This window comes from Erinaceus europaeus, chromosome 8, assembly GCF_950295315.1.
Source record: "Erinaceus europaeus chromosome 8, mEriEur2.1, whole genome shotgun sequence".
Classification (NCBI taxonomy): domain Eukaryota; kingdom Metazoa; phylum Chordata; class Mammalia; order Eulipotyphla; family Erinaceidae; genus Erinaceus; species Erinaceus europaeus.
The window spans coordinates 65,397,165-65,416,857 of record NC_080169.1 but is presented as its reverse complement, the minus strand read 5'-3'; the positions used below and the strand labels follow the sequence as shown (position 1 = coordinate 65,416,857).

Below are 19,693 nucleotides of genomic sequence, written 5' to 3'. Positions count from 1 at the left end.
GTTGTTCAATCTGAATGAAAAAGCTGGCTCCGGAGCAATGAAATGACGCCAAGTGTGAGTAAAGTTGCTCTTCCCCACCTTCATTTTGTTTGTTTACTTACTTTTTTGTTTGTTTGTTTCTGTACAGAGAGGGCTGACAGATAATCTACCACTTGAGTTCCACAGTTAACTTTCCAATTAGAAGTCATTTTTATTCTTTCTAATCCTATTGTAAAATTAGAAGCACGAGACAAAGAAGGTGCAGACTTTGTTAAATCGAAAAACTAAAGCAAGGTCAACAATCAATTATCAAGAAATCAATACTAAGAGAAATTGTATTATAAATACTGGATATGAATGATTCCTATCTTTAAGAACAAAATAACTATTTCTACGAAAGGTGGCTCCATTTACTACTACAACTACCTTGACTATTAGCAGTAGCATTAACAAATTTTTGTGTTAGGGCATAGTTCAGTTTATTCTAAATAGTAATGTGTTACATTCAATGTAAGAGAACCCAATAATAACAAATCATAGTATATAAAGGATAGAATAATAAACAAACTTAATAGTTAGGTATTCATTTCAATTTCATTAGCAATCTTGTTAGAAAATGAGATTCAGCCAAATTTTCCACAACTACTGTACTAGTACTGATGTACTGCAAGCAAAATTTATTGCCAAAGGGTAGGTTATAATTAGAAATGAGAAGGGTACAATTGAGATTTTAATAAAATAAGCTCCTCATTAAATGTACTAAAACAATATTATGAAGAAATGCATAACTAATTAGGATGTGTTATTAAAAACACTTTAGTTCAACACAAAGAAATGTTTACAGCTCCTATAAAAACCATACAAATTAACTAGAATTACTAAGTACATTAGCATGAATTTAAGTGTTTATATACTTATAAATGGTCCCAAGGATAAGTGTCATATTAACATTTTTCTATAAACTGGGGATCCAATAACAATGCAAGACATCCCTACAGACTTCTACCCTTTTGTTTCTGGAGTAACACTACTCTATTTTATTTGAGAGTATTACAACTGTATTGCTGCTAAAAGACAGATAAGACTAATGTCACATTATGAAGTCCTCTGAGAATCCACTGTCATCCTTTCTCACTAAAATGCTCAAATATTATAGGAATGGTCATAATCTAGGTTTCCTTTCCATTCTTCTTAAAATATATTAACATCTGAATGACCATATCTTCTACCAATATCTAAGTCTGGAAGGTAGAATTCATGCAGAAATTTGTTCCCTTTCTATAATATTTCATATTCATTGTTCAAGCACAATATGAGATCTGTTTAAATGACATTAAATGTCTTTTAAAAATAATGCAAAGTTAAAACATATAATTAAATTAATAAGTAAAAACAATGAAAACGCTAAATAATCTTTGTGTGACTGAACAAACTGTATAAAAATCTCTCCATTAATTCCACAAGCATGCTGTTAACATTAAGAAGATGATGACTGATTTTAGACTAAACATTTATTAGTAACTTCTTTGTTTTGAGAAAATATATTAAAGTAGAAACTTAACTTTTTCAATATTTGATATTGCAATCATTGTGTTTTCACACAAAAGAACAACACATAAAATGTGAAAAATAGAGACTGCAGTGACAACATACTAGTTATGCAGAGACTTTTATGCCTAAGCACTAAGGTTCTAGGTTCAGCTCCCAGTACCACAATAAACCAGAGCTGAGCAGTGTTCTGGTCCATCTCTCTGTGCATCATTCTCTATCTCTCTCATTAAAGTAAGTCAGTAAAATATTTAAAATAATAACAAAATGTGAAGAGTATCAATGTGTTTTCAATACATCCTCACTATTATTTTATTCACATTTTCATTTTTTACTACCTGAGGGACAAATAATTACTACTTCAGAGGCAAAAGATTCAAATTCATTATACAACCCTAAGTGAATATATTTACAGAAAAGCAGATAATATTGCTGAGATCATTTGGGAAACAAAACTATATTTTACTCATTATGCAAGTACTCATCCAGCAAATATTTACCAAATATTAATATGCATTAAGACATTACAATTCAGAAATCTGAAAAGATCCCTCATGAACATTATAAATTAGGGAAACAATAATATAAACATACAAACAAAATTTAATAATAATAATAATAATAATAATAATAACTAATTTGCAAGTCAAGAAACAGCTCATTTAATAAGAGTGCTCACTTTACCATGCACAAAGACTGAGTTTTGATTACCTGGTACCTCATGCACAATATTTACTATGGTGTCACTCTTTTCTCTCTCCCCATCTTTATATCTTAAATTTAAAAAAAGAAAAAGAAATCGGGAGTCGGGCGGTAGCACAGCAGGTTAAGCGTATGTGGCGCAAAACGCAAGGACTGGCATAAGGATCCCGGATCCCTCCTGCAGGGGAGTCGCTTCACAGGCGGTGAAGCAGGTCTGCAGGTGTCTGTCTTTCTATCCCCCTCTCTATCTTCCCCTCCTCTCTCCACTTCTCTCTGTCCTATCCAACAACAACATCAATAATAACGACAACAATCAAAAACAACAAGGGCAACAAAAGGGAATAAATAAATATTTTTAAAAAATTTAAAAAAGAAAAAGAAGTTCACTGATATGAAGCCATAGTGTAACCGTCCCCTACAAACAAAAAAAAAAAATTTCAGAGAAAAAAATCACTAATAACAAAATTGTAATGGTTGTTCTGAAAGTAGTGCTAAGAACCTGTTAGTGGCAGTCAGGAGGTAGAGCAGCTGGTTATGCACACATGGCGCAAAGCTCAAGGACCAAAGTAAGGATCCCATTTGGAGCCTCCAGCTCCCCACCTGCAGGGGAATCACTTCACAAGTGGTGAAGCAGGTCTGCAGGTGTCTATCTTTCTCCCCCCCTCTCTGTCTTCCCCTCCTGTCTCCATTTCTCTCTGTCCTATCCATCAATAACAACAATAACTACAACAATAAAACAAGGGCAACAAAAGGGAATACATAAATAAAAATAAAATTAAAAGAATCTGTTAGTTCAAAGTAACAACTATTGGTGGCATGTCTGAATTAAACAATCACATGTAACTGTTTTTATCCACTAACCTTCATAAATAAAATAATAGAATACAGATAAGACTCAAGCTGAAAAAGGAACAGAATATGCTAGTACTCTTAGGTAAGAAAGAAAACAAAGAAAGTCCAAGAACTGAATGAAGAATTTCAAGAAATCTAGAGGAACAAAAGAAAGATAAATCAGACAAACCAATTTTGTAAATAAAAATAAGATTTTAAAATTATAGTACTAAACAAAAATAAAATTGTATTACACATTATGTCAACAATTTTACTGTATTTGTTTGAAAGAAAATTAGTATATATTCCTGACTATTTTTACTTATGCAAGTGCTTCTATAAAAAAGACATACATTTCTATTTAGACATCTATTTCTATTTAGAAATAGATCATATAAATAAATCATGCCTTCGTTGTTACATTGTCAAACTTAAAAAATGTTTGGATTCTTGTCTTAATTTCAAAATATCAGAGGCAGACAGGAAAAATTTATTTGGGCTGTTTCCTTTGGTGTGTGTGTGTGTGTGTGTGTGTTTCTGTTTGTTCTACTTGCCATGCTAAAAATTAAAGTAAAAAAGTTATACTTGTTTTCATTAATTTTTTACACACATTAAAGTCACTGTACTTGTTGTAAAGAAAAAACTGCTAAAAGCATTTACTCCTCTAGTCAGTGTATGTGCTGGTCATTACAGAATATGAGAAAGCAAAGAACACTCTTTTTTATCTAACTCTTCCAAACACCAAGATAGTGAGACTTCTGGCAAAAGCAGTATTCTTAGCTGCTCCTCTAGTAAGCATATCAAATACTGTAGTAAATACCAATGCCATCAGCAAAACATCAGGCATATCCTAGCCGTTTGTTGGCTAATGTTAGCTAAATACTACCCAATTTTTAAACATTAGTTATGTCTTATACATGATTCTGCATTTATATAAGCTACCAAGATTCTTTGGAGCCCACTGTTTCTTAAAAGGAGAACATTATTTCCCTTTTAAAATGCCTGACACTAAATGGAGACGTGGGAAATTACTATTGTCACACAAACACAACAAAAATGTACACTGCCAGCTCCTTTGTAACAGACGCCTACTTATGCAGAAAGAAAAAAATGAACAGATCACAGGGATAATTTCCCTGTGTATGTGTGGCTGAGTAGAAAAGTATGGCCTGCCTTGACAGGAATTGCCTTTAAGTATTTAAACTGTCCTCCTTCCAGTATTTATCCCACATGCTTTCCTTGCAGCTGAGAAATGCTGTTCTAAATCAATGAGCATATCCCACACTGCTTTCAGGATAGCAGATGAGACTCCATACAGTAACTAAAATGTGGTAACTGTTCTTGGGACTGGTATTAGGTGCTACATGATGCTTCTTAAAAATATGATTATTTAGACTCAAACAGCAATATGTAAGTGGTATGAAATGTTAGAAATGAATTAGAGGCAATTATTTAGCGAAGAGAAATTTGATATGGAATAATCCAGCAACATTAAGCAACCTGGATTTTCCTGGTAAATTGACAGACATGTGACATTAGAACTATGCCTCTCCGCATTCCCATTAGATAATTTGTAAAGCTCAAATAAGCAATTATTTGGATGTAAAGTAATCCCAGGAATACATTATACAGCTATAAATTTTATAAATGAAAATTTGGAGAGTTTATGCAAGTACTTTGTATTTGACTGAACAGACTTAGTAGTCTCCACACATAACTTTTTAACTCTATTAAAAGAGAGAGGCATTGTTTAAGTACTTATCCTTTAACTACTGGGTTGTCAAAAAAAGTTCTGACATATTTTTGCATAGAAAAATATAGAAAAAATACAAGCCAATATATGCTATGCCCTACAAGTCTCTATTTGCAGTTTAGCTGAATCATTCCTTCAGTTTAAAACTGTAAATGAACCACTTACTTCTCCATATTTCCCTATAACCAATGTTTTAGTAGTAGCTAATCAAATTTAATGGGTGATATAACAATTAAACCATGCTATCAATAAAAACCTTTTGTTTCATTTATTATAATAAGAAAGTGACTTATGTGCATGGTGTTTAAGCTTCAGTTTAGAAATTAATCACTCTAACCCTGATCTTATACCATGACTAAATATGTGATACTATGTAGAGAGCTTTCAAATAAGACACCCCAAAAATATTTTCACTTAACTGTATGAAGGCACCAAATAATGTGTAACTTGTAGATACTCTAAAGTTATTTGTTCTCATCTATGAGCCAAAAAAATTACACTGAGCACAATAAAAACTTTTGGATTTTATTATCTTTATCTCCCCCATCAGAAAAATACAGATCTTTATGTAAATACTTAATACATTGTCAAATGTGACGGTAAAACTAGAAAATGAGAAGGCTAGATCTCCTCCCTCCCCATAGTTCCTTCCATTCCTTCTTCTATTCCAGGCCTTTCTTCTTTAATATACTTTGTAATTAAAATAAATTAATTAGAATAATCTGTCATCATCACTTCTATGTATATAACACAACATATATAAAACATTTTTTTCATACAAACTTACTTTGAAACAAAAATGCCATATGTGAACTTCCGACACTGCATAATACACTTAAACTTTCTAATTCCTTATTTCCACATTTTCATATCATATAGTAATATGGAAAGAAGAGGAGCAGGTAGAAAAAGAAAAGGAAACAGGAAGAGAAACAGAATAAATTATGCAGTATAATAATACATAAAATATCGAGCAGAGTGTGTAACACGTAGTAAGGATTAAGGAGAAATAGAGCTTGGAAATTAAATATACATGGATTCAAAGTCTTGGGGGAAATAGCTCTATAAGTGGAGTTAATATCATGCAAAAGTATGTCACAAGGATTAAACAAGTAAATGCAAATAAAGTCTAAAGCACAGTATTAAATATGTCATAAGCATTTGATAAATTATTATTGTTAGTTATATCCTCCTATATACAGTGCTATTATAAGATATGTGTTTAGTCCAGCAAGGTAGCTCTCCTATATAGTGTGTCTGTTTTGCCATGCATATGACCCAGCCTTAAGCCTAACTGAACCCCAACACTGGAGGAAGCTTTGTGCTGTGGGAACTTTTCCTCTCTCCTTTTGTCTCTCTAATTGAAAAAGTTGGCTGAGTTGTTGAAATCCTCGCAATAACAACAAAAACAAACAACAACAAAAGTAATATTTGCTTTAATCTTTAATATTTTACCTAAAGTTGCCATCCCTCTCTACTGGGAAATTGTGAGGAATAGTTTCATTTCACAAGATAGAATTAGCAGGTCAAAATGAAATTGCTAGTAAAGTCATCAGAAATTATATTCCTTATTAGTTTAGTTTGATCTCAACTTTAAAAATGTCCATTGGAGAGGGGATATGCTATCGGACAAAAAATAATTTAAAGAAAATTTAGTCCTACATGAGTCGAACCCACTACTATGAATTGCCAGCAAAAACTAGCTTTTGAACATTTTCATATTTAAAAATAAATGTCATACCCAATGATGTCATACCCAATGATTTATTTAATTATTTCCCTTTTTAAGAGAACACATTATGTTGCTGTACTGGGGAAAAAAAGGCATAAGCAGTGATGTAAGAGCAATATATTCTCTGTAAACCTTCTTGTTGAAAATGAGTCACTGTTATTTACTACTGGACATTTAAACTGGCTGATCAAGAACTTTTGATAAAAGATAGCTCTTATAATCAGAGAATAGGCCAATATCTATATAAATAGTTGTAACTAGATAGTTATGAGTCTTAGGACTAGATAAATTAACCAGAGAGAGAAGACAGTCTTTTGGAAGTAACGTCTCTAGGACCAAGATGTAACTTAGTTTTTCTTCTTAATTGGGTCTTGCAGAGTCAGGTACCCTAGAATGTAAGAACTGCCAGTAGCAGGATCACTCAGCCACAGTGCAGCAATCTGGCATGCTGCCTGTGGCTAAGATAATGCAAGCAAGATAAAGCATATGAGCTGATATTTGTCATCAGTAACAACAACTCTTAGGTTGAGTTTTTTTTTTTTTTCCTTTAACTAAATCTAGAAGACAGATGTTTGCTCCAGCCAGCTTGTTAATTCTGAACTCATTATGTTGCCACCAACAAAGGCACTAATCTGTAAAGAAAAGAATGAGGTTTTTTGACATCACTGCAATAATTAAAAACATTTATCAGTAAAGTTAAGTTTGAGAGGGCTGAGAGATAACAAACTCAGTCGAGAGCACACGTTATCATGAGCAAGGGCTCAGATTCAAGCTCATGGTCCCTACCTGCAGAAGATGAATTCTATGAACTGTGAAGGAGTGTTGTAGGTGTCTCTATTTCTCTCTTTCATTCTTTTTCTTATGTATTGTTTTTTTTCTTTATTTATTTCCTTTTGTTGCCTTTTGTTATTTTATTGTAGTTATTATTGTTGTTATTGATGTCATCCTTGTTGGATATAACAGAGAGAAATGGAGAGAGGAGGGGAAGACAGAGAAGGGGAGAGAAAGATAGACACCTGCTGACTTGCTTCACCGCCTGTGAAACGACTCCCCTGCAGGTGGGGAGCCGGGGGCTCGAACCGGGATCCTTACGCCGGTTCCTGTGCTTTGCGCCACATGCGCTTAACCCACTGCGCTACCGCCCGATCCCCTCTACCTTTCTATTATCCCCTTCCTTCTCAGTTTCTTTCTAAGAAAGAAAGAGAAAGAGAGGGAGGAAGGGAGGGAGGGAAGGAGGAAAAAATCAAAAAAAAGGAAGGAAGGAAGAAAGACAGCCACCAGGAGCAATGGATTCACTGTGCAGGAATTGAGTCCCAGCTATAACTCTGCTGGCAATAAAATGAAGTCTTGCTCAAAGGGACCATATTAAACCTACTATACTGGACTAAATACACCCTGAACTCTCTCACTTAAGTATACCAGAAACCCAAGTGTAAAAAAAAAAAAAAGGAAGAAAGGAAGGGAAAGAGGGAGGAATAAAGAAAGTTAAGAAATGGAGTCAGTGGAACAAATAAAGATCATTTCATTCTAAAGAAAATATAGAGTTGGAAAGACAATTGACCAGGTAGGATGCCTGGAAGCAAGGCAAGCAAAGCAGGTTTGGTTCTGATAACACATAGGAGGTTATATGGAATGGCGGAAACTCTGGGAAAGTAGTGATCTCTCTCCCTCTGTCTTTCAATCTATATCTCTCTATCCGAATGCAAAATACGACCTCGAACAGTGAAATTTAGTATGCACAAGGTCTTGGTTGCAAAAAATATAATAATAAATATACAATTGACATATATAAATAATAATGCCCAAAATTGCTTTGATTCAGTGATTCTTGTTATATGATTTAATTCTAATAAAGTAATCAAAATAGTCGTATATGTAAAGATAAACTATCAAGGATATCAATATTACAATAGTCAATGTAGGGGGGGAAAAAAAAAGGAAAAAAAGAAAAGAAAAAAAAAGAAAAAAAAAACCAATAGTCAATGTAGAAATATAAAAGCAAAGTAAATATATCAATAAAAGACTAAAAAATAACATTTGCATATACTGGAACATTATTATATATTAAAATACAGTAATAGAAAAATATCTACAAAGTATTCGTAGACAACATTCACACACACAATCACCCTAAAGGGTAGTCTCTTAACTGTAAAGAGTTATTTTTCTGTAGTTTTGTAGGTTCAGAAAAGGTTTGCTTTCTTCTTCTGTTACATTTTTGTTCTAATAAAGTTATTTATAACAGTATATGTTTGTGTATTTATCAGCATTAAATATAGAATACTTTAGAATCATGTAATACTTTGACTACAGAAAAGTTTCCCTTTACTTGAATCACATACAAGTAAAAAAGTTTTCAATTGGGGGGTTCCCGGAAGATGGCGGACTAAGAAGCTGCTAGTGGCTTGAGCTCTGATCACATCTTCTGGAAACGGTAGGATTTTCTGCCTTTAGTAGGCCAGTCAATAAGGGGTCCTAGCGGTGACACCAAGGAGGTGACTATAACTTAATTTGGATTAAGAATTCGAGTAGAGGTGGCGCAAACTAGCGGGCGGGATGCTCCAGACTTCCCAGGCTGCGGCAGGTAAGGCGGCTGCGCCGGGCACTGTCCTCGGCCCAGGAAGGCGGCTCCTCCGCCCATTGCAGAGTGCTGCTGGGCCAGCAGAGGACCGGGAGGGAGCACTGTAGCTCAGGGGCTTCCTCTTGGGAGTCTCCGGGGACCACCGCGACCCTGAAGGCAGATCCGAGGACATCCTTGAGTACAGCTCTCATTGGATCAAAAGGACGTGGAGATAGTTTTCATCTTTGAGAAATCCTTTAAAAAAGCTTCAGGGGGGGGGGTTTCCCGGAAGATGGCGGACTGAGAAGCTGCTAGTGGCTGAGCTCTGACCACATCTCCTGGAAACGGTAGGATTTTCTGCCTTTAGCAGGCCAGCCAATAAGGGGTCCTAGCGGCGACACCAAGGAGGTGACTATAACTTAATTTGGGTTAAGAATTAGAGTAGGGAAAAAAGGGGAAAAAAAAAAAAGGAAAAAAAATTTTTTTTCTTCCTTTTAATTTTCAAGCATACCTCCTTCCCGCCCACCCCCCCCATAACCAGTACTTTTCTTTACCAAATACCTGTCCCACCAGGGAGTATCATTAATTCTAAGTCTATACCCTTCTGAAACCTCTGGCCTTTTTTCTTTCTAAGTAGCCAAACCCCCCCCCCACTTCACCCCGCATAGCTAATTAAATAATTAAAAATAAATACATTGTAAAAAAAAAACCTTTCCTTTCACTGCCCTTTTATGACTGTTCTTTTTCTTATCTTTTTCTTTTTTTCTTTCTCTCTCTTTTTTTTTTCTCATTCTTGTCATCCCTTCTTCCTTAATCCTACAGCTTCCAAAGTCACAGCCCCCAGCCCCCACACCAACAAACAGTGTGCTTTTTTGAATTCATTCATACACATTTGGGAATTTCCTTTCACTGCTCTTTAATTACAGCTATTTTTCTTATCTTTTCCCTTTTCTCTCTCTTGTCTCTCTCTCTCTCTCTTTTTTTTTTAAATCTTGTCATACACTTCTTCCTTCTTCTTTGCCTTTCTGAATTTGTGAATTATTTTGGGGAAGAAATCTGACTCAGAGTGGTCTCTCTATGTGTGTATCTCTGCTCTAGTTCCCTTTCCCCTCTTGTTACCCCTAGAATATACAGTGGATAGTAGATTTGTATAACTGTCTATTATTGCTATCCTTTCTTTCTTTTCTCTTTCTTCACTGGGATTTGGTTACTATTTTTTCATGGACTGGAGAAATTGTTTGGCTAACTGGTAACGATTAAACAGCTTCAATACTTGCTTCAGTTGCTACTGTAATTCCTGAGGTTGGTGAGTGCAATTGTCATAAAGGTATTTAGTACACTGCTACTTGCACTCAAGACACAACAACTGAGGAACAACAAAGCATAAAAAAAACATAAATCAAAAAAATGGGTAGATCAAAAACAAATAAAATTGCTACTCCAATGAATGAAGACAAGAGCCCAGAAGAAATTACAAATCAGCCAGAAGTAACCAGAGATAAGAAAAGTATGCAAGCAATAATAAACTTATTAATCACAGAAATGAAAACAACATTGGAGGAAAGGAATGGCAGTATTAGGGAAACAACAGTTGAGACCCCGAAGGAAAATACTGATTATCTTGAGGCAATTAGAGAACTGAAAGCTGAAATAGCTGTAATGAAGAAACAAGCTGAGGCAAGGGAAAGCAGACTAACAGAAGCAGAAAACAGAATTAGTCAGACAGAGGATGAGCTAGAGAAAACGAAGAAAGAGGTGAAAGAGCTTAAAAAGAGATTGAGAGACACTGAAAACAACAACAGAGACATATGGGATGATCTCAAAAGCAGTAACATTCGTATAATTGGCCTGCCAGAGGAAGAAAGAGAGGAAGGAGAAGCAAACATTCTAGAGGAAATAATAGAAGAAAACTTCCCAGGCCTGAATAACAGAAAGGACATCAAGATTCAAGAGGCCCAGAGAGTCCCAAACAGAATCAACCCAGACCTGAAGACACCAAGACACATCATAGTCACAATAAGAAGAAGTAAGGATAAAGAAAGGATCCTAAAGGCTGCAAGAGAGAAACAAAAAGTCACATACAGGGGAAAACCCATAAGATTATCTGCAGATTTCTCCACTCAAACTCTAAAAGCCAGAAGGGAATGGCAAGATATCTATCAAGCCCTGAATGAAAAAGAGTTTCAACCAAGGATAATATATCCTGCCAGACTTTCATTCAAACTAGATGGAGGGATCAAAACCTTCTTAGATAAACAACAGTTAAAGGAGGCAACCATCACCAAGCTGGCCCTGAAAGAGGTTCTAAAAGACCTCTTAAAACAAGAACATCACTATAATACTGGCAATACATCAGAGCAAACAAAAAAAAATTTTTTGAACAATGGCACTACAATACATTAAATCCATAATATCAATAAACGTCAATGGCTTAAACTCACCCATCAAAAAGCACAGGGTGGGGGGATGGATCAGAAAACATAACCCAACCGTATGCTGCTTGCAAGAATCCCATCTGATACAACAAGATAAACACAGACTTAAAGTGAAAGGATGGAAAACTATAATACAGGCTAACGGACCACAAAAAAGGGCAGGAACAGCCATTCTCATCTCAGACACGATAGATTTTAAATTAAATAAAGTAATAAAAGATAGGCAAAGACATTACATAATGATTAGAGGATCAATCAGCCAAGAAGACTTAACAATTATTAACATCTATGCACCCAATGAGGGATCATGTAAATACATTAAGGACCTACTGAAAGAATTTCAAAAATACATCAATAGTAATACAGTAATAGTGGGAGACTTCAATACCCCACTCTCACACTTAGACAGATCAACAAAGCAGAGAACCAATAAAGATACAAGAGAACTGAATGAAGAGATTGACAGACTAGACCTCTTGGACATTTTCAGACACCTCCATCCCAAAAACTGGAATATACCTTCTTTTCAAATCCACATAACACATACTCAAGGATAGACCACATGTTAGGCCACAAAGACTGCATCAATAAATTCAAGAGCATTGAAATCATCCCAAGTATCTTCTCAGAGCACAGTGGAGTAAAACTAACATTTAACAACAAACAGAAAATTATTAAAAGTCACAGAATTTGGAAACTAAACAACATACTCTTAAGAACCACTGGGTCAGAGACTCACTCAAGCAGGAAATTCAAATGTTCCTGGAAACTAATGAAAATGAGGACACAACCTATCAAAATATTTGGGACACAGCGAAAGCAGTACTGAGAGGGAAACTTATAGCCATACGATCACATATTAAACACCAAGAAGAAGCCCAAATGAACGACCTTACTACACACCACAAGGACTTAGAGGAAGAGGAACAAAGGAACCCTAAAGCAACCAGAAGGACAGAAATCACTAAAGTTAGAGCAGAAATAAACAACATCGAAAATAAAAGAACCATACAAAAGATCAATGAAGCCAAATGTTGGTACTTTGAAAGATTAAACAAAATTGACAAACGCCTAGCCAGACTCACCAAACAAAAGAGAAGACTCAAATTAATAGAATTGTAAACGATGGAGGAGATATCACAACTGACACCACAGAAATCCAGAGAATCCTGCGAAACTTCTATAAAGAACTATATGCCACCAAGCTAGAGAATCTGGAAGAAATGGAACAATTCCTAGAAACATATGCCCTTCCAAAACTGAACCAAGAAGAACTACAAAATCTAAATGCACCAATCACAGACAAAGACATTGAAACCGTTATTAAGAATCTCCCCAACAACAAAAGTCCTGGACCAAATGGCTTCAAAAACGATTCTACAAAACTTTCAGGAAACAGTTAATACCCATACTTCTTAAGCTATTCCATAAGATTGAAGAAACAGGAATACTCCCTTCCACCTTCTATGAAGCCAACATCACCCTGATACCAAAAGCTGATAGGGACAGAACAAAAAAGGAAAACTACAGACCAATATCTCTGATGAACATAGATGCCAACATATTAAACAAGATCTTGGCCAACTGGATACAGCAACATATCAAAACGATTGTTCATCACGACCAAGTGGGATTCATCCCAAGAATGCAAGGCTGGTTCAACATCCGTAAGTCAATCAATATCATTCACCACATCAATAAAAGCAAAGCCAAAAACCACATGATTATCTCAATAGATGCAGAGAAAACCATTGACAAGATCCAACACCCATTCATGCTCAAAACTCTACAAAAAATGGGAATAGATGGGAAATTCCTCACGATAGTGGAGTCTATATATAGAAAACCTACAGCCAACATCATACTCAATGGACAGAAGCTGAAAGCATTCCCTCTCAGATCGGGGACTAGACAGGGCTGTCCACTGTCACTGTTACTCTTCAACATAGTATTGGAAGCCACATACAAATTTAATGCAATACCCATCAAAGTTCCACCAAGCTTCTTTAAGAGAATAGAACAAACACTACAATCATTTATCTGGAACCTGTAAACACCTAGAATTGCCAAAACCATCTTGAGGAAAAGAAACAGAAATGGAGGCATAACACTCCCAGACCTTAAACTATATTATAAAGCCATCATCATCAAAACAGCCTGGTACTGGAACAAAAATAGGCACACAGTCCAGTGGAACAGAACTGAAAACCCAGAAATAAATCCCCACACCTATGGACATCTAATCTTTGATAAGGGGGCCCAAAGGATTAAATGGAAAAGGAGGCTCTCTTCAATAAATGGTGCTGGGAAAACTGGGTTGTAACGTGCAGAATGAAATTGAACCACTTTATCTCACCAGAAACAAAAATGAGCTCCAAATGGATCAAAGACCTAGATGTCCGAACAGAAACAATCACATACTTAGAGGAAAACATTGGTAAAACAGTTTCCCACCTACATCTCAAGGACATCTTTGATGAATCAAACACAATTGCAAGGAAGACTAAAGCAGAAACAAATCGATGGGACTACATTAAATTGAAAAGCTTCTGCACATCCAAATTAACTATTAAACAAACAGAGAGACCCCTTACAGAATGGGAGAAGATCTTCACATGCCATACATCAGACAAGAAACTAGTCACCAAAATATATAAAGAGCTCAGCAAACTTAGCACCAAAAAAGCAAATGACCCCATCCAAATATGGGCAGAGGATATGAACAAAATATTCACTACAGAGGAGATCCAAAAGGCTAACAAACATATGAAAAACTGCTCTAGGTCACTGATTGTCAGAGAAATGCAAATTAAGACAATACTAAGATAACACCTCACTCCTGTAAGAATGGCATACATAAAAAAGGACAGCAGCAACAAATGCTGGAGAGGATGTGGGGACAGAGGAACCCTTTTACATTGCTGGTGGGAATGTAAATTGGTACAGCCTCTGTGGAGAGCAGTCTGGAAAACACTCAGAAGGCTAGACATGGACCTTCCATATGATCCAGTAATTCCTCTCCTTGGCTTATACCCCAAGGACTCCATAACACCCAACCAAAAAGAGGTGTGTACTCCTATGTTCATAGCAGCACAATTCATAATAGCTAAAGCCTGGAAGCAACCCAGGTGCCCAACACCAGATGAGTGGCTGAGAAAGCTGTGGTATATACACAATGGAATACTATGCAGCTATCAAGAACAATGAACCCACCTTCTCTGACCCATCTTGGACAGAGCTAGAAGGAATTATGTTAAGTGAGCTAAGTCAGAAAGATAAAGATGAGTATGGGATGATCCCACTCATCAACAGAAGTTGATTAAGAAGATCTGAAAGGGAAACTAAAAGCAGGACCTGATCAAATTGTAAGTAGGGCACCAAAGTAAAAACCTAGTGGTGAGGGGTAGACATGTAGCTTCCTGGGCCAGTGGGGGGTGGGAGTGGGCGGGAGGGATGGGTCACAGTCCTTTGGTGAAAGGAATGGTGTTTATGTACACTCCTAGCAAAATGTAGACATATAAATCAGTAGTTAATTAATATGAGAGGGGGAAAATAAATTGTATGTCTCAAAGTTTTTCAAAACACAAACTGAATCTTTTCAATATATAGGCTGTGTATTTGATATGCGGACTCTTTCAAAAGCCTAGACCAAGTAGATTAGAAGCATCCAATAGCACAGCTATATACAAGATACTGGATACTGTACAGCAAACCATAACAAAAAGACTTTTTAAAGTTAACCCAATTACCAAATAATGTGATGATAACATTAACTATCGATTGTCTTTTTGAACCCTAAGACAGCAGAAACCTCACATCTCCACTATAGAGCCCCTACTTCCCCCAGTCCTGGAACCCTTGGATAGGGCCCACTTTCCCGTATGCGTCTCCCAATCCATACCAAATAATATTGCATCCGCTGATCACAACCTAACCAACTCAACGACTGCCACCTCAACATGCTTCACCTCAGCCTGTGTCCAGAGACTTCTCGAGTGGAATGACAACCCTTCAGCTTCATTACTCGGGTGAGACCTTTCCTTTTATAGTACACTCTAATTTCATCTCAGGTGGTTCACTTTCTAACAAAGTCCCATAACCTAGATATACACCAGTTTCTGTGAGAGAGAGCTTATGTTCACACGTATCCATAAACTACTGCAAAATATATACCTGAAAGCAGAAGTGAACTAGAGTTTGCAGTGAGTACCTCCCTAACACTTCCTCTCCACTATTCCAAGCTTTGGGTCCATGATTGCTCAACAATTTGTTTGGCTTCGTATGTTAACTCTCTTTTCAATCACCAGGTTCCAGATGCCACCAGGATGCTGGCCAGGCTTCCCTGGATTGAAGACCCCACCAATGTGTCCTGGAGCTCAGCTTCCCCAGAGACACACCATACTAGGAAAAGAGAGAGGCAGACGGGAGTATGGACCGACCAGTCAATGCCCATGTTTAGCGGGGAAGCAATTACAGAAGCCAGACCTTCTACCTTCTGCAACCCTCAATGATCCTGGGTCCATGCTCACAGAGGGATAGAGAATGGGAAAGCTATCAGGGGAGGGGGTGGGTTATGGAGATTGGGTGGTGGGAATTGTGTGGAGTTGTACCCCTCCTACCCTATGGTTTTGTTAATTAATCCTTTCTTAAATAAAAAAAAATAAAAATAAAGACAAAATGGTTGTTAGAAGACTTTTAGTTGGTGTATTGCACCAAAGTAAAAGACTGGGGTGAGCGGGTGTTGGGGGGGGGTCATGTCCTGGAATACAATAGCAGAGAACCTAGTGGGGGTTGTATTGTTATGTCGAAAACTGGGAAATGTTATGCATGTACAAACTAATGTATTTGTTGTCAACTGTAAAACACTAATCTGCCAATAAAGGAATGAAAAAAGTAAAAAAAAAAGTTTTCAATTACACTTTATTTATGTATTTATTTAGTGCCTCCAGGATTATTGGGCACTCAGTGCTCACACTATGTATCCACTATTCCTGGAGGCCATTTTTCCCATTTTTGTTGTCCTTGTTGTTTCCATTGCTCTTGTTGTTGGTTAGGACAAAGAGAAATGGAGAGAGGAGGGGAAGACAGAGAGGGGAAGAGAAAGATAGACACCTACAGACCTGCTTCACTGCCTGTGAAATGACCCCTACACAGGTGGGAAGCCAGGGGCTTGAACCGGGATCCTTAAACTGGTCCTTGCGCTTGGCGCAGTGTGTGCTTAACCCACTGTGTTACTGCCCAGTCCTGCTACATTTCATTTTTATCATAACACTTTCTTAAAAGTAATTCTTTCTTTTTTATTTTATTTTATTTTTTTATTTCTATCAGGGTTTTCACTGCGGACTCAGTGCCTACACAATAAATCCACTACTCCTGGCAGCCATTTTATACCCTTCCCCCTTCACTTCCTTCCCCTATCTTTCTCTTTCCTTTTTCTTTCTTCCTTTTTTTTGGGATAGAGACAGTAAGAAATAGACAAGGAAAGGGAGATAGGGAGAAAGAAGGGAGACAACTACAGCACTGCTTCACCACTCGTGAAGCTTTCTCTTCTGCAGGTGGAGAATGGAGGTTGAACCTAGGTCCTTGCACATAGTAATATGTGTACTGTACAGGATGCACCACCACTCAGACAACCCCTTTTCTTTTGGCAGAAACAAGTCTTTGCATATGTGTGGTTTCACTTAGTAGGCCAGTATTTCATTCAGATAAAGAGAGAGAAACCAGAGTGCCAACTCTTTCTACCTTGCTCCTACTCGGCCTCAAGCCTAGTGCCACATGCAGGACAAGGCATGCACCCTAGACAAGGAAATATTTCTCTGAAATAACAATCGTGACTCTGGCCCCCATGTTTTACAAAATTTCAAAATAATTATTTGATGATTTCTAGAACACAGTATAAAATATGTATACAAAAAGAAGTTGATGAAATCAGAGTTCATTCGATAGTAGAGTAATAGTTGTATAATTGAGTACAGCAAAAATTCCTGAGGTTTGCATCTCCTCTACCTGATAATTTGAGTTAGATAGTATTAAATTTTGTTAAGCAATGCCTCTCACCTTCAGGTACAATAGGATAACTACCCCATAAGGTTGTTGTGAAGATTAAATCTGAAAACCTGTGAAAAGCATTTAACACTATATAATGATTATTCACCAACTGAGAATCATTTTTTTCCAAGAATATTAAACTATAATGTCCTGATGGTTTGTCTTACCATCCTTTATAACCTCTCCTCCCATACACACACACACACACACACACACACACACACACACACACACAGATCAAATAAGCAGTCTTCGTAAGGAGGCTTTCAATCAAATTTTAAAACACATAGTAAACAGAAAATAAAACTGGCTCATATTAGACAAGAACATGAGCATTAGAAATAATTAGAATGGTGGAAGCTTAAGCAATGAAAATATTTGAGAAAACTTCTTAATCTTCGTGGTTTAGATACTCATCTTCCTGAAAAAAAGAAGGCTAAAAAGGGAATTCCAAAATGCCTTTCATTATGTATGATTCTGTGGTATTTTAATTAAATTAGCATGACATTCTATATTCTGACAGTAGATTCTGTCATGGAAATTTTAATGAAAGCACAAACTGCTCATCTTTGAAAATGATGAGTCCAAAAAGTCCAGAAAAATCCATGAAGAAAGTATTCAAAAGAACTAAAATTGTGTTGTGGTGTTAGGTGTCTCACAAAAAGGTTCTTCTTGTCACTCTACAAATGTTAGAGGATGAATTCAGAGGAAAACCTAGAGCTTATGCAAATCCATTGGCAGATGTAAAAGAGATTAAGAAAACTAAACAATTACAGATTAAAAAAATAATAAAGTCAAGGAACACGTAAAAATTAAAACACCACTTGAAGCTCAACTCTCAATGACCAAATGGTATTTTCTATTAGCAAACATTACCTTGATTATAATTTTGTATTGGTGGATGTTTAGCATTAACTTAACTTCTCCCTTTGGGAGATCTACAGCATTGTTTGCAATTATCCAGGATACTCAAATCTAATGGCACACTTCTGGTTGACGTTTATACCTTTATCCTTTACTTATTATATGATGATGTACTCCCATCCTCTTTTTGTTGAACTAGCTTTGCCTCTGGCAGCAGTCTCTATTGGATCCAATCCCAGATGTCTCTGTCACATAAGGCCCAATTTTGCTCTGATTTGTGTATAAGATCTTGCCCTATAAAGTCACCTTTCATTATTCAGGAACAAAATAAAGTATCTCTAACTTCAGCACTTCATTTTCCCCCCCTTTGTACTGACACTTCTCACATTCAAATTAAAATTATTTCAATTTTGAAAAAGAATGAATTACCTAGTCCCTTAACTAAACAGACCCAAATAGGAATTTTTTTGTCTTAACATCAGTTATTTTATTGAATTTGATGTTACTTAAATGATAACTCATTGTAGACTAATAGAAGAAGTTGTCAGAAATGAAGTACATTGGTAGAGTAGAAAGTAAAATATGGATTAATGCCCCATTTTAACCTTGTCTGATGACTTATCGTCTTCCTAAACCATTTCCCCTATGACCTGCTACATCCATACTATTAAATTTTTTTCTCATAAATGTTAACCAGTGACTTCAAACTCCAAAATATAATGTACTTTTAATTATTTGAGTCTCTGAAGCATTTCACATTTCTTCTTGGATTTCAAAACTTCTTTAGAACTTTAATATTTACTCCCAAAATACATGGGTTAAAATTTGAAGAAATAGAGCCAGGATACCTGAATTTTGAACAAATTTTAACAGAAGAAATAAACGTAAAGATTTAGGGCTACTATTCTAACAGCTAGAGCTGAGTTCTTTTCCTGTAAAGCTGGAGAGATAGCTCACCAGGTAAGGTGCCTACATGACCATGCACATGATCTAGGTTCAAGCCCTGACACTATGATAGGTGATATGGAAACAAAGAAAGTTTTGTTCCTGTTGTGTTTCCCTCTCTTCTGCCTGTCTCTCTGTCTATCTGATTTAAAAAAAAAAAAAAAGTGTCCCAGAGCAAGAAAACTTGAGCATACGTGCGCGCGCACGCACACACATACACACACACAGAAATGAAACATACCATCAAAATGAAACATAACATAACAATCCAGCTAAACGACGATCTGACCAAACTA

General features: G+C 36.3%; 1 protein-coding gene across 9 annotated transcripts in view; it reads right to left on the bottom strand.

The window, feature by feature from the left end:
* Nucleotides 1-19,693, bottom strand: part of CACNA2D1 (calcium voltage-gated channel auxiliary subunit alpha2delta 1) — a 539,106-nt gene that overhangs the window by 376,616 nt on the left and 142,797 nt on the right. The window lies entirely within an intron of this gene.